Source organism: Callithrix jacchus, chromosome 7, assembly GCF_049354715.1.
Source record: "Callithrix jacchus isolate 240 chromosome 7, calJac240_pri, whole genome shotgun sequence".
Classification (NCBI taxonomy): Eukaryota; Metazoa; Chordata; class Mammalia; order Primates; family Cebidae; genus Callithrix; species Callithrix jacchus.
The window spans coordinates 104,716,588-104,732,197 of record NC_133508.1 but is presented as its reverse complement, the minus strand read 5'-3'; positions in this window follow the sequence as shown (position 1 = coordinate 104,732,197).

Genomic DNA, 15,610 nt, shown 5'->3' with positions numbered 1-15,610 from the left:
CATCAAGTAGCAGATCCAGAGCAGTCTGGAATGTTCCTCCAGGCAAGGTACCTTGGTTTGCCTCCGTGCACTCACCCTATGGCTTGTGCAATTTCGATGCTAGCCCTTAAAACACAGATAGCAGTGATTCCTTTTTCTCTCTAACTTCCCACAAGGTTAGGATTCCTTTAAGGCTGGAGTGGGTCTTATTCTTTTCTTTCTTTTTTTTTTTTGACATGGAGTCTAATTCTGTCACCAGGCTGGAGTACAGTGGCAAGATCTCGGCTCACTACAACCTCCGCTTCCCTGGTTCAAGCAATTCCCCTGCCTCAGCCTCCCAAGTATCTGGGACTATAGGCACATGCCACCATGCCCAGCTAATTTTTGTATTTTTAATAGAGATGGGGTTTCACCATGTTGGCTAGGATGGTCTCTATCTCCTGACCTTATGATCTGCCCGCCTCGGCCTCCCAAACTGCTAGGATTACAGGCATAAGCCACTGCACCCGGCCATTATTTTTTATATTATAATCCCAGCACCTAGCCCAGTGACTGGCACGTGTCAATCAAATGTTCAATCTATGCCTGTTGGATGAAGGCCTGAACCTTCTAAGAGAAAGACCTTGGCAGATACAAATTCCACTGGAGTTACAAAGGATATAGATACATTGGCCTCTGACGGTCAAAAAAGGATTTTTTTTTTTTTGAGATGGAGTTCTTTTATTTGCGGGGGGACAGGGGGGATGATCCAGGGAGACGGAGTCTTGTTCTGTCACCCAGGCTGGAGTACAGTGGCGCCATCTTGGCTCACTGCAACCTCTGCCTCCTGGGTTCAAGTTATTCTCTTGCCTAAGCCTCCCGACTAGCTGGGATTACAGGCATGCACCACCACACCAGGCTAATTTTGTATTTTTAGTAGAGATGGGGTTTTGCCATGTTGGTCAGGCTGGTTTTGAACTCCTGACCTCAGGCAATCCACCCACCTCAGCCTCTCAAAGTGCTAGGATTACAGGTGTGAGCCATGGCGCCTCTGAAAAGGTTTTCTTTAAATATTCCAGGGAATGTCATTTCCTTAGGGGATGAATCATTGGGAGATACCAAAACCCAGGGCTGTTTCCTACATGCCTGGCAGTAGCTTTGTTTGGAGGTTGAGAGTGGAACAAAGGGAGGATAGCACTTTTCACAATTTTGAAGTAGACCTGCAGTTCTCAAAAATGAGCATTTCTGCCAGGCGCAGTGGCTCACACCTGTAATCGCAGCACTTTGGGAGGCTGAGGCAGATGGATCATCTGAGGTCAGGAGTTCAAGACCAGCCTGGCCAACATGGTTAAATCCCATCTCTACTAAAAATGCAAACATTAGCCAGGTGTGGTGGTGCACACCTGAAATGGTAGCTATGTGGGAGGCTGAGGCAGAAGAATCACCTGTACCCAGGAGGTGGAGGTTGCAGTGAGCCAAGATTGCGCCATTCCACTTCAGCCTGGGCAGCAAGAGTGCAACTCCATCTCAAAAAAAGAGCACTTCTAAAGAGCTTATTCAGAGATCAACTGGCTACTTTATTTTTTTACTTTTTTTTTTGAGATGGAGTCTCACTCTGTTGACCAGGCTGGAGTGCAGTGGCACCATCTCGGCTCACTGCAACCTCTGCCTCTTGGGTTCCAGCGATTCTCCTGCCTCAACCTCCCTAGTAGCTGGGACTACAGGCACGCACCACCATGCCCTGGCTAACTTTTGTATTTTTAGTGAAGATGGGATTTCAACATGTGCCAGGCTCATTGGTCTCAAACTCCTGACCTCAAGTGATCTGCCCACCTCAGCCTCCCAAAGTGCTGGGATTACAGGCATGAACCACTGTGCCCAGAAGAAGCTAGCTACTTTATATGCTTCAGATCAGCATTCCTCAAGGTCTTCAGTCATGTTGCCAGGGACTGAGGGGTTCAGGATTAAGTACTTGATTCTATCCAGCCGGGATTTATCATGACCACCTTGTGGAAGAGCCAATTAACACCTCTTGAGCTTCTGCTGCCTGTGAGGTGCTCGTGGACACTTCCAACTACAGTGCTAAGCTTAATCCTTCTTAGCCATCCTGTGAGTGCATGCTGTTGCTACTCACTTTTACAATGAGGCAACTGAAGCTGGAAGAGCCTGAGAAACTTGCTCTGGGCCTCTCCCCTGAGTGGTAGAGAAACCAGGCTTTGAACCTAGGGCTGTCTGACTACAGGGCAGTGTGCAAGCTACAGCAGGAGCTAGCACCTTGACCTTGTCCTTTAATAACATCTCTTAAAATTATAATTCATCAATTGTATCATTATACATTTATTGTCTGCGTTCCTGGTCAGACTCTGATCTAGAAGGGCCAGAGCCATGCCTGTGTTGTTCACAGCTGTGTCCTCAGCACCAGCACATAATGGGTCCGGCACAAAATGGAAACCCACTTTTATTCATTAAAAGAATTTTTAAATGAATGAATGAAATTAATAAACAAAAATGACATAGATATTCTGCTCTCTAGTATGTGATGATGGTCACATTCTCAGCTCTTTGCTGACTCTGAACTGGATTGTTAAAATAATTTCCCGATTATCTCCACATTTCTGCTAATTTTACCATCCCCCATAAGGGCATATACTTGATCTTTCTTTCTTTCTCTCTCTCTCTCTCTTCTTTTTTTTTTTTTTAGCCATTAAATTTCACTGGAAGTCTTGATCTTTCTTAAAAAGCACACTCAAGTCAGACGTGGTAATTCATTTCTGTAATCCCAGAACTTTGGGAAGCCAGTCTAGGCAACATAGCAAGACTTCATCTCACAAACAACAAAAAAAATAGTCAGACACAGTGGCACACACTTGTGTTCCCAGCTAATCAAGAGGCTGAGGTGAGAGGATCACTTGAGCCCAGGAGTGAGCCATGTTCAGGCCACCGCACTCCAGCCAGTGGGTGACAGAATGAGACCCTGTCTCAAAAGAGAAAGAAAAAAAAAGGCACGCTCATAGCACATTACAGGCCTCCTGAAAGTTGGTACCAGTGCCCTGTTCCCTGCAGGACAGAGTCTGAGCTGCTGGGAAAGACTTCTAAGGCCATATGCTTCTCATCTGCCTCTGGAACCTTAGTTGGCTGCTCTGAGACCCAGGCCTTGCCCCCAGCAACCTCAAGTACTTGATAATGCCAGCCTTTCTTAACTAGCTCACTGTTTCCCAACCTTACTTTCTTTACCTGAAATCTCCTACCCACCCCCTATCAAACCCCAACACCATGCCTTGCTTTTTGTGCCTGATAGACATTAGCTTACTCTTTTTTCCTGATGTGATAAAACACAAAACATGGGATGGGTGCAGTGACTCACACCTATAATCCCATCTCAGGAGTTTGAGACAACCTGGGCAACATGGCGAAACCCTGTCTCTACCAAAAGTACTAAAAATATACTTGGATGTGGTGTTATGTGCCTGTAGTCCCAGCTACTCCAGAGGCCGAGGTGGGAGGATCACTCGAACCCAGGAGGTGGAGGTTGTAGTGAGCCGAGATCACTCCACTGCACTCCAGCCTGGATGACAGAGTGAGACCTTGTCTCAAATTTAGAAATTAATTAATTAATTAAAAATACCCAAGGCTTCTTGGAAGAGGTGGGAATGGAACTGATCATTGAAAGTCATGTGGGCATCATTAAAAGACTGGATGTGAGGAGGCACAGAGAGGACCAACAAAGCATTAGAGGCCCAGAGAATGAGGCTTGAGCAAACCCCATGGGAGAAGGAGTGTTGAGCCTATTCCAGGAGGGTGTGGCTGAAGCAGAGGGTGTGTGGGCACAGTTGGAGATAGGCAGGGAAAAGTAGATTAGGACCAATTGTGTAATCAACCTGTAGTCAGTGAGGAACTATGGAATGTGAAAATTGAGGCTGGGCACAGTGGCTTACAACTGTAATTCTTTCACTCTGGGAGGCCAAGGGAAGAGGATTGCTTGAGGCCAGGAGTTTGAGACCAGTCTGGGCAACAGAATGAGACCCTGTCTTTCCAAGTAATTAAAAACTTAATTGGGCATGGTGGCACACATCTGTAGTTCTAGCTACTTGAGACAGTTACTAGCTACTAGCTGAAGTTTGAGGATCGATTAAGCCCAGGAGTCTGAGGCTGCAGTGAGCTATGATCACACCACTGCACTGTAACCTGGGATGGAGCAAGATCTTGTCTCTATAAGTAAATAACTATGATCTGAAAATTGAGTATGAAATATTCAGAATACTAAGATCATGGTTTAGGAAGACAACTGCAGTGGCCACAGAAAGATGGGTTTAAACGGAGAGACTAAGTACTACATTTGCACACTCAGATGCCTACAGAGGGCAGATGAGGAACAAAGAAGAATTAGGTACCTGGCCACCTGAGCCACGCATATCTTCTCATCAGTGGGTAGCCACTGCTCAGTTCCAGCCAATGCTGCCATGTAGATTGTGGGTCCAGTATTACCACATTTTTCTATTTTTCAGGGAAAACCAAACAATACAGACTGTGATGGGATGCTAACTTTTAAAAAATTTTTATTTTTGATAAATGTAATTTAATTTAAATTTAATTTTTTAATTTATTTTTTTTTCTTGGGAGACAGGGTCTTGCCCTGTCATCCAGGAGTACAGTGGCACAATCACAGCTCACTACAGCCTCAAACTCCCTGGTTCAAGGGATCCTCCCACCTCAGCCTCCCAAGTAGCTGGGACTACAAGCGTGTGCCACCATGCCTTGCTAATTTTTGTGTTTTCAGTAGAGAAAGGGTTTGGCCATGTTGCCAAGGCTAGTCTCAAACTCCTAGGCTCAAGCCATCTGCCCTCCTCAGGCTGTGCCTCCCAAACTGCTGGTATTACAGGCATGAGCCACTGCACCTCGCCCAGGACTCTAACTTTTAAATATGAACTTGTAAGTTAAAATAGCTCTCAGACTACCTGTGTGGAGTCTCTAAGAAAAGAGTAAACTATTCTAATAATCTAGGGAGAAACGATCAAGTCCTTATCTAGGGCAGTGGCAATGGGAACCAACATGGGAACAGAGAGCTCAAACCCGGTGGAAGTAGGATCCACTGAATTTGATGACTAACTGGATGTAGAAAATGAAGAGGAAATGTTGAGAAAGACTGCTGTTTCCAGTCTATATGCCTTAGTGGAAGCTGACACCCCAGGCATCCCCTTAAACTGGAACAAGAATACATGCTGAATCGGAGAAAACTGGCTCAAACTCAGCTCTACCACTTACTAGCTATGTGACCTTGAACATGTTACCTAACCTCTCTGAGCCTCAGCTTCTTCATCCATTATATGAGGTTAATATGAATATGTCTCTCTTGAGTCATTTTTACAGATTAAATAGGATCATCTACACAGTGTGCTTAGCACAGAGTCTGGCACGTAGTAAGAGCTCAAAGGTTTGCTGTTGAAATTTATTGGCAACATTCTTTTATTCAACTTCCAGAAAAAGCCTCCAGTGTTTTCTTTTTTCTTTTTCTCTTTTTTTTTTTTTAAGACGGAGTCAAACTCTGTTACCCAGACTGGAGTGCAGTGGCATAATCTTGGCTTACCGCAACTTCTGCCTTCTGGATACAAGTGATTCTCGTGCCTCAGCCTCTTGAGTAGCTGGGATTGCAGACGCATGTCACCGTATCCAGCCTCTTTTTTTTTCTTTTTTGAGAAAAAGTGTGGCTCCATCACCCAGGCTGGAGTGCAGTGGCATGATCTCTGCTCACTGCAACCTCTGCCTCCTGGGTTCAAGCAATCCTCCCACCTCAGCCTCCAGAGGAGCTGGGACTACAGGCACACACCACCACGCCTGGCTCTGTTTGGTATTTTTGGTAGAAACAGGGTTTTGCCATGTTGCCCAGGCTGGTCTTGAACTCCTATCCTCAAGTGATCCACCCATCTCAGCCTCCCAAAGTGCTGGGGTTACAGGCATGAGCCATCGTGCTCAGTTTAGATCATGTCATTTTTGGATTGGATTTTCTGACATGTGTCACCAAAAAAACCTAACTGATTTGATTACAACAGCTATTATCATGAGTTTCACTTTGATTCCAAATGATATCACAGGCTTTGTAGAGTTTAAAGCTGGCAGCCCCTGGGAAAACTATCTCCAGTGGTGGTCCTTTGAAGATGAGGTCCTGTTCTTGGATACCTCTAAGATGAGAGGTGAACAGGGCATGTATTTGCGAAGGTCCAAAATACTTTGTGAAGGTGAAGTGAGCTTGTCAAAGCTCAGCACACCTTACGTCAGTTCAGTGTACTCTCAGCCTCACTCTGTTAAAGAATGACTATATCGGGCAGAACACGGTGGCTCACACCTGTAATCCCAGCACTTTGGGAGGCCAAGACAATCGGATCACGAGGTCAGGAGTTTGAGACCACCCTGACCAACATGGTGAAACTCCATCTCTACTAAAATACAAAAAAGCCAGGAATGGTTGTATGTGCCTGTAATCCCGGCTACTCAGGAGGCTGAGACAGGAAAATCGCTTGAACCTGGCAGTTGCAAGTTGCAGTGAGCCAAGATCGTGCCACTGCACTCTAGCCTGGGTGACAGAGTGAGACTCCATCTCAAGAAAAACAAAAAAAAAAGACTATATCAAGGAAACAATGATGTGAACTGGGTTAGTTCACTTATTAAAAATATATTTTACTTTTTATATTAACTGCCTTCCTCACCAAACTGTCTGCTTTGCATATGCGGACTTTCTTATCTTCACAAACTTTGCAGACAGAGAGAGCCTTAGAGATCATCTAGGCCAAAGTTATCCAACATATAGTAAAGGGGTCACTTTCTTTAGCGTTGAGAAGTGGTGCCAGGCACCGTAGCTCATACCTGTAATTCTAGCACTTTGGAAGGCCAAGGCAGGAGGATTGCTTGAGAACAGGAGTTTGAGACCAGCCTGTGCAACATAGTGAGAACCATCTCTGTTTTGTTTGTTTGCTTGTTTTTGAGACACAATTTCACTCTGTCACCCAGGCTGGAGTGCAATTGCATGATCTCGGCTCACTATGACCTCTGCCTCCTGGGTTCAAGTGATTCTCTTGCCTCAGCCTCCCAAGCAGCTAGGATTACAGGCACCCACCACCATACCCAGCTAATTTTTGTATTTTTAGAAGAGAAGGGGTTTCACCATGTTGGCCAGGCTGGTCTTGAACTCCTAACCTCAGGTGGTCTGCCTGCCTTGGTCTCCCAAAGTGCTGAGATTACAGGCATGAACCACTGTGCCTGGCCCCATCTCTATTTTTTTAAAAAAGAAGAAAAAAAAAAAAGAACTTGGAAGCAGGAGACAGGAGTGGGAGTGGAAATTGTAATGCAGATTCCTGGGCTTTACCTAGACCCATTGGATTAGAATCTCAGGGATGGGCCTAGGAATAGTAGCAGCTTCATGGGCTTAGGTAAATCAGTTGATCTCTTTAAACCTGAGTTACTGCATCTATAAAATGGTAATAATTCTTGCTTCTTAAGTTTGTTGGGAAGATCAAAGGCAATGATGTAAGTAAAGTGTCCAACCAAGTCTGGTATAAAAATGGCTTCTGACTTAAAGTATATCATCCAGGCTGTACCTCGACTTCAGGGCGAACCCTGCCCGGAGAGTGACACCACTTTCACTGCCATCTGAGGTATCAGTGCGGTACAGTAGCTTACGTATGATGATGACAGTAACACTTTTGTTGACTGTTTATGTGATAGGTATTTAGCTCTAGCATTTAATTAACATCGACTTATTAAATTTCCATAATAATCCTATGAGATAGATGTTTTTTTAAAACACCTGTTTTACAGATGAAATACTGAGGTACAGAGCAGTTAAGTAACATGCAGAAGGTTATAGCTTCCAAGTGTCAGAGCTAGGACTCTAGAGCTAGGCCTCTAACCCAAGCAGTCTGGCTCCAGAAAACCAAAAGAATTTGTAACAGTAAGCTTTACCAAGACCTGCTTGCCCTAAAATAAAAGGGTAGGATCCCCAAGTCCCAAACTGTCCTCCTTTCTTTTCTTTTTTTTTTACTTTTTGAGACGGAGTCTTGTTCTGTCACCCAGACTGGTGAGCAGTGGCACCATCTCAGCTCACTGCAATCTCTGCTTCCCAGGTTCAAGCAGTTCTCCTGCCTCAGCCTCCCCAATAGCAGGAATTACAGCTGCATGCCACTATGCCCAGCTAATATTTGTATTTTTAGTAGAGACAGGTTTTCACCGTGTTGCCCAGGCTGATATCAAACTCTTGACCTCAAGTGATCTGCCACCTCAGCCTCCCAAAGTGCTGGGATTATAGGTGTGAGCCGTGTCCTTCTTGATGAACATGTGCTAGCCTGCCTCACAGACACAGCTGAATGATGAGACCCAGGATGAATTGCAGAGCCCGACAAAATGTGTTCTCAAACTCTCACTAGGAGCGTGTTTGGATCAAACAAGGGGAAGTACCAGGAAGCACTGGGCCGGGGGCAGGAGGATTCTTTCTGGGGAAAGCAGTCCAGAGAGGGACCTGGAGCCTCCCCCAGAGCACAGTTAGTTTATTTCAGTTTGCCTGGGCTGACTTCAGCTTACACAATTAGTTTACCTCTGCCTGGACTTCTCCCTTGGCTTCTTTATCCTTACCGTCCATTATCCTTCAAGTCCAATCCTTAACATCCTCAGAGAGGCCCTCTCTGATTATTCCAAAGTAAATGTCCTGTCCCATCCCTGACTCTTGAATCTTCTCTGTAATAGCCAATTTTTTCTTTTCTATCAGCACTTACCATGCTTGTAATCATTTACTGTCTCTGTTCCTTGTTTTTCAGTCTTCTCCACTGCTCCCAGATGGCAGGAACCATGTCCATCTTCTTCACTATTGTAAACTCCAGGGCCAGATTGTAACCAAGGTGTGGCGTGTAATTGGTTCAGTCCGTGTTTGTTGAGTGCATGGGTAAATAGTTGAAAAACACAAATGGATTACGCTGGCCTTTCTCTCTCCCGCCCACTGTGACACCTCCACCTCCACACTTCACCCTATACCTTTTCCTTGTCTGAAGGCAAGAGACATATCACCGTCTTCAGCAGGGGACTTCTCCCACCTCTCAGCCCAGTCTTTGCCAAAAGCACTCACATCTTTGGGAGGAAGGCAGCAGCAAGCACAAGGTGGAAGAGTAGATGAGTGGCTCATCTTATGGGTTTTTTAAAGGCACTAGCTTTGGAGCTCCAAAGTCTTCATTCCTAGAAAGGAAAATAGAATGGAATGAGGTAATTCATACTACAGGGAGCGATAGCTATTTTTTTTCAGACCATCACCAGGATCAGTAACCACTGTACACAAAGTCTCTTTAACTTAATCCACTGAGTGACACCCAAGGTTCAATTTTATTTTTTGAGAGGAAGTCTCACTCTGTCATCCAGGCTGGAGTGCAGTGGTATGATCTCAGCTCACTGAAACCTCCACCTCCTGGGGTCAAGCAATTCTCCTGCCTCAGCCTCCCAAGTAGCTGGGATTACAGGCACATGCCACCACGCCTGGCTACTTTTTGTATTTTTAGTGGAGACAAGGTTTCACCATGTTGGCTAGGCTGATCTTGAACTCCTGACCTCAAGTGATCCAGCCACCACAGCCTCCCCAAGTGCTGGAATTACAGGCATGAGCCACCGCGCCCGGCTGGTTCAAACAAATTAATCCACAGCTGACATCACAGCTGGAAACAAGAGATGACAAAAAGAAGACACTAGGGCCTTATCCCACCATCCCAGCTACAAACAATCCATGCTTCTATTGACCTTGCCAAGAAAAATATTGAAACACAGTTGGGGGCAGGGGAGCAACTTTGCTGTTTGAATGTGTTCTCCTCCTAAATCCTCCACCTCAACCCCTCCGTGGAGCCCTGGGAAAGTAAAACTGACAACTCAGGATGACTTCAAAGTGGCAAATGGTGCAATTCAATGAGGAAACCAGGCTTACATGATCATTAAAACAGCAGAGTTTCCCAGAAGGCAATCCCTAGTAATAAAATGCCAAGCACAGTCCAAGTCATCAGAAAGCCCTTGGTGTAGGTATTTCCACGTTGACAGAAACTATCCATTTAAAGTTCAAAGAAAAAGTAGAAGAGAATCCCAATTCCTTAGACAACGTTCTTTCCCAGCCTTAGAATTAATTAGTCAACATCAGTTGCTCTGAAATTAATTCAATACTTTTTTTTTGCTCTGTGACCCCTGGCAAGTTACTTGACCTCATTGGGTTCTATGTTATTCTACAGAATGAAAATAATTGCCTTGTCTTATAGGAAGATGTAAAGATTAAGTAAATTATAATACACGTAAGTGTTTTGTGCTGTCTGATACAGAGTCAATACTATGAAACTGTTGAAAACCAATTTCTTTTGGAAATATTAATATGGTTATAGCAAATATACTCATAATGAGGCTTGAACGCGCATCTGTCACATTGTATGCTAATACTAGTTTGCTTTTCATTTCCAAGCTAGAATAACCTGAGGCCAAGGGCTCAGTCTTTTTCCCTGGGTATCCCAGGGTCAGTAAATTATCTGGCCAATAAAAAAAAATTCAGTAAGTATTGGTGATCTATAATAAAGGTACATTACTCTGAGGTTGTAAAATGAATAACATACAGTACTTGCCTTTAAAGAGCACATAGGCCAATAGGGAAGAAAGACATTAAACAAAACAATATTATGTGATTGGTTGGAGTGACCAAAAACTAATCTTAGATTTGCCTAGGTAGAGGGAATGAGGAGGGAAAGAGGTGATATTCAACCAGCTGTAAAGGAGGAGAGGTAGGTGGGCTTGAAGGTGATATCTGAACTGAGTTGAAGGATGAGGAAGAGTTAACTAGATGAAGGCAGAGAGGACTCTCCTGGCAGATGGAAGTTGCACGCCTGCACTCAGGTTCTTGTGTGGGGAGAGTGTGTATATCTGCATGTGTGTGAGGGAGACATTTCCCCATTAGACTATAAACTCCTATGGCACAGGAGTTGGCAAGCTTTTTCTATAAAGGGCTGAAAAGTAAATATTTTCAGCTTTGTGAGCCCTCCAGTCTGTGTCACAACTACTCAACTCTGTCATTGTAACAGGGTTAGCTATACACAATATGTAAACAACTGGCATGGCCAGGAGTGGTCAATGGAGGGCCATATTTGGCCTGGGGGTCTTGCTTTTCCAAGAGGACAAGGCAACTGCCCTTCTGGCCTCCCAAGGATTTAGTGTGCATGGGTGTTCATACTAACAAGCTCTTGAAATAATCAGACTTACTCTTTGCATTGGTTATCAATTGCTGTGTTACAAATTATCTCAACACTTAGTAGCTTAAATAAACAGTTTTGATCACAGTTTCTGAGTATCAGAAGGAATTCGACTGGGCAGTTCTAGCTGAGGTTCTCTTTTGAGGTTGTAGTCAACTGGGGCTACAGTCTTCTGAAGGCTCAATTGGGACTGGATAATCTAGTCTCAAGGTGGTTTACTTGCTTGGCTGACAAATTGGTGCTTGCTGTTGGCAGGAGGCCTCAGTTCCTCCCCAGCTGGGCCTCTCCACAGTGCTGCCTGAGTGTGTCTTTCGGTGCAGTGGCTGGCTTCCCCCAGAGCAAAGCACCCAAGAGATCAAGGTGGAAGCCATGGTCTAGCCTAGTCATACACTGTAACTTTTGCCATATTTTATTTGTCATACAGACAAACATGAATTCTATAGGGACAGACACTATGGAAAACACGATTCCAGGAGGCAAAGATTACTGAAGGCCATTTCGAGGCTGGTATCTCACCCTTTCTTCAAAATCATAGTGAGATGTGCCTCACTATTGTTCCTCTCTCTCTTCTATTTCATTCAAATGTGACCACACAACCCCAGAGAATCTGAATGTCCTAAAACTTACAGTCAATCACAAAAGACAATAAGGAGGTCACCTGATTAATATGGAAACATCAAAAAATTAAATGAGGTTGTATTACTTTTGCTCTTCTGAAGAGCGTGACAGAGACTAGGGTACAAACACAATAAGCTCATCTCTGGAATTCTCTCTCAAGGAAATAGCTTATTGGATAGAGCCATGAGTTGCTCTCCAGTTGCTTTACCTTCCATAAATAAACTTCAGAAATTGCTTTAAAAAACAACACAACAAAAAGAAAACAAAATCAAAACTTTACCTAGAAACACAATGTACTGTCCCCTACAAACCCAAGAGAAGCTATCAAAGCCAACATCTCCTAAGGCAAGTCCATTCCCATCAAACTGTTTGGAACACAGGGTTCTAACATTTCAGGACTGAATCAACTTTCCCATTCTTTCCAGCTCCCAACCTGAAGCAGCACTGGTTTCCCCAGCATTCCTCACCAATAGTCTTCCTGCGTCTGCTCACGAGAATCACAGGTCTTTTGTGGCTGGGCAGGGGCTGGGCGGGGGGGTGGGGGTGGGGGCTGCAACATTTCCTCAGAGGGTCTCTTTGCTGGCACATGGAGGCTGTGTTTTGTGGATGGGGGAAACTAGGTTTTATAAGTAATTTTGGTTGCCCAGGTAACAGGAGACAGTTGAGAGAGAAATCAAGGTGACAGAGGGAGATAGCATGTCATGTGAACCAACTTCAAAGTGAGACTGTCTTTGAAATTCTGTAACCAGGGAGACGAAGACCAGTAGTTGAGAGTCATCTTGTTGCTGAAAGATGGTAGGTCAGGTGCAGTGGCTCATGCCTGTAATCCCAGCCCTTTGGGAGGTTGAAGCGGACAGATTACTTGAGCTCAGGAGTTTGAAACTAGCCTGGGAAACGTGGCAAAATCGTGTACCAAAAAAATAAAAAAATTAGCCGGGCTTGGTGGCGTATGCCTGTAGTCGCAGCTACTTGGCTGAGGTGGAAGGAGCACTCAAGCCCAGGAGGTTGAGGCTGCAGCAAGCCATGATTGTGTCACTGTACTCCAGCCAGGGCAACAGAGTGAGATCCTGTCTCAAAAAAAAAAAAAAAAAAAGCAAAAGAAAAGAGAGATGGTGGGCTCTATCCAAAAGCGTTGTTTTGGAGGGGCTCATTCTCCATAGGCATCCCGAGGCCTAGGAACCAAGGGCACGTTGTGAGGAAGTCTTCTTGGCATGGAGGTTGGGGTCCTCACAGTGAGTGTAGTTGGCAGAGGCAGCAGTGAGGCTGCTTGGACAGTGCCGACAGCAGACACACCACTAAGAAGGAAGTCAGCGTACAAACAAGGAACCCGTGCTCATACACTAGGTTACAGGCATTGAAAAGCACCCCATGGGGAATCCTGGAAATGACTGCGGCATATCCGTATGAGAGCGTAAAGCCCTTTAATTTGTCATGGAGGAGCCTACAATTATATCTTGGTGTATTAATATAAATGTGACTTCACTACAGTAGTTAAAAGCATGGATTTTGGAGCCAGACTACCTGGCTTCGAGTCACAGCGTGGCCCTGGGCCACTTACTGAACCTCTTTGAGCCTTTTTTTTTTTAAGATGGGGTTTTGCTATGCTGCTCAGGCTGGCTTCGAACTCTAGTGATCCTTCAAGCTCAAGTGATCCTCCCACCTCAGCCTCCCAAGTATGTGGGGTTACAGGCACATGCCAGCAAGCCCAGCTAGGCCTTATTTTTCCTCATCTGTAAACTGCAGATAAGAATATATTTGTTTCAGAAGGTTGTTGTTAGTATTCCAGGAATTGGTAGCAATAAAAAGTACTTAGTACAATGTCTGACACATAATAAGAACCACATAATTGTTGAAAAATATTTTGTGCTCTCGGGTACCTAATGCCTGCTACAAACTTCTTACATGGCCTTCCTGGATGAAACTCACCTCCTCAACTATGGAGACTATTGCATGTTGGAAAATTCTAGCTATAAAATTTCTTCCTGGCCAGCATTTTGAGAGGCTGAGGTGGGAGATTTCTTGAGCCCAGGACTTTGAGACCAACCTGAGCAATGTCGCAAAACCATCTCTACAAAAAAATTAACCAGGTATGGTGGTGAGTGCCTGTAGTCCCAGCTACTCAGGAGGCTGCGGTGAGAGGATCACTTGAGCCCAGGAGGCAGAGGTTGCAGTGAGCTGAGATTGCACCACTGCACTCTGGCCTGGGTGATACAATGAGACCGTCTAAAAAATATATATTCTTTCTGATGTTAAGACAGCTTTCTTCCTTGAAACTTCTCTATAATGATTCCAGTTTTTCTCTGAGATGGTCCAAAATAAACCTTTCCGTGTTAACAGCTCATTGAGACAACTCTCAGGAGCTCCCTGCATTTTTTTTCTTCAAGCTAAGTAGCCCCGGATCCTTCACCATTCCCCCAGAAAGCAGGCCCCAAACCGCTCTCCACCCTGGGTGCACCTCTGAATGCACTTCAGAGGCTCAATGCTGGGGAGGGATGTGGGCTCCAGGAGAGTGGCCTCAGGGTTGCCTCTAGATCTCCTTCCCCCAGCCCCTCAAATGCACACATGCTCCTCAGAGGGAAAAACGTCAGATTAACCCTACCGCTTCAAATTAATTTTGTTTAGAAGAGCAAGGGAAAGAAGATTTCCAAACAGGGCCAAGGGCTTTGTCAAAGCTGTTCCTCTAGGATACAGACGGACAACTGGCTGGCCTGGATAAAGACCAGCTGGGGGTGTATGTAACCCCAGCCAGGGACCTGAGCTCAGCACTGGCTCCTCTTGGGAAGTAAGAAGAAAACGCTGGTTTTCACAGTAGAGATAAGTATATGGTGTGTGGTCAAGGAAAAAAAATAAAACTTCTCCTTAGATCTGGCCCAGGCCATAACTCCCAGCTCCAATGGGGACAGAGGCCTCCCTCACTCCACTCTCACTGCTGGAGTCCCAGTGGCAGTGCACTGCCCCTCCCCGCTTGGGCGTGAGGCTGCCAGATGGAAGCACGGCAGATTTCCAGGTTTTACTTGCTCAGGACTTTCTGAATCATTTTCTTTTATGGGTCTGAGTGGTGGAGGAACAGGAGGTAGGAAGCAGTATGGGAAACCTCATTTTTTATTTCAATCGGACTTTGTTTTCTGCAGGATGACTGTTGAAACTCTCTTTACTGTTTGGCCATATTTAATGAGGATTACACCCAAGGACTGCTTTGGAAATAAGATCTTCTCATTTGTTTCATTAAGGAACAATTTCCTCCATTATAAAAGTAAGATCTGCTCATCAAAGGGAACAAACATCAACCCTCGTTCACCACTCAAAAGCAACCTTCATTAACACTTTAGTGGGTTCTTGTCGGAATTTATGTCAGAGCTTTTTATCTCTTTTCCAAAAAAGTATAATCATAGTTTACAATACATAATTCCAAATCATGCATACACATTATGAACATTTCTCCCATTAGTATATACTTTACACAAACATATTTGTAAGTTTTATTAAGATATACTTCCCATATCATATAATTCATGCATTTAAATTATATAACTGAATGGCTTTTAGTATAAACACAGAATTGTGTGACCATCGCCATGATCAATTTTAGAACATTTTTGTTACACTGCAAAGAAACCTCATACCTATTAGCAGCTATGCCCCACTCCCACTCTGCCCACCCCCAGTCCCAGGCAATCACTAATCTATCTTCCATCTCATGGATCTGCCTACTCTAGATGTTTCATATCAATGGACATAACAATGTCTCAGTCAACAACAAACCACATATGTGACAGAAATTCCATAAAAGT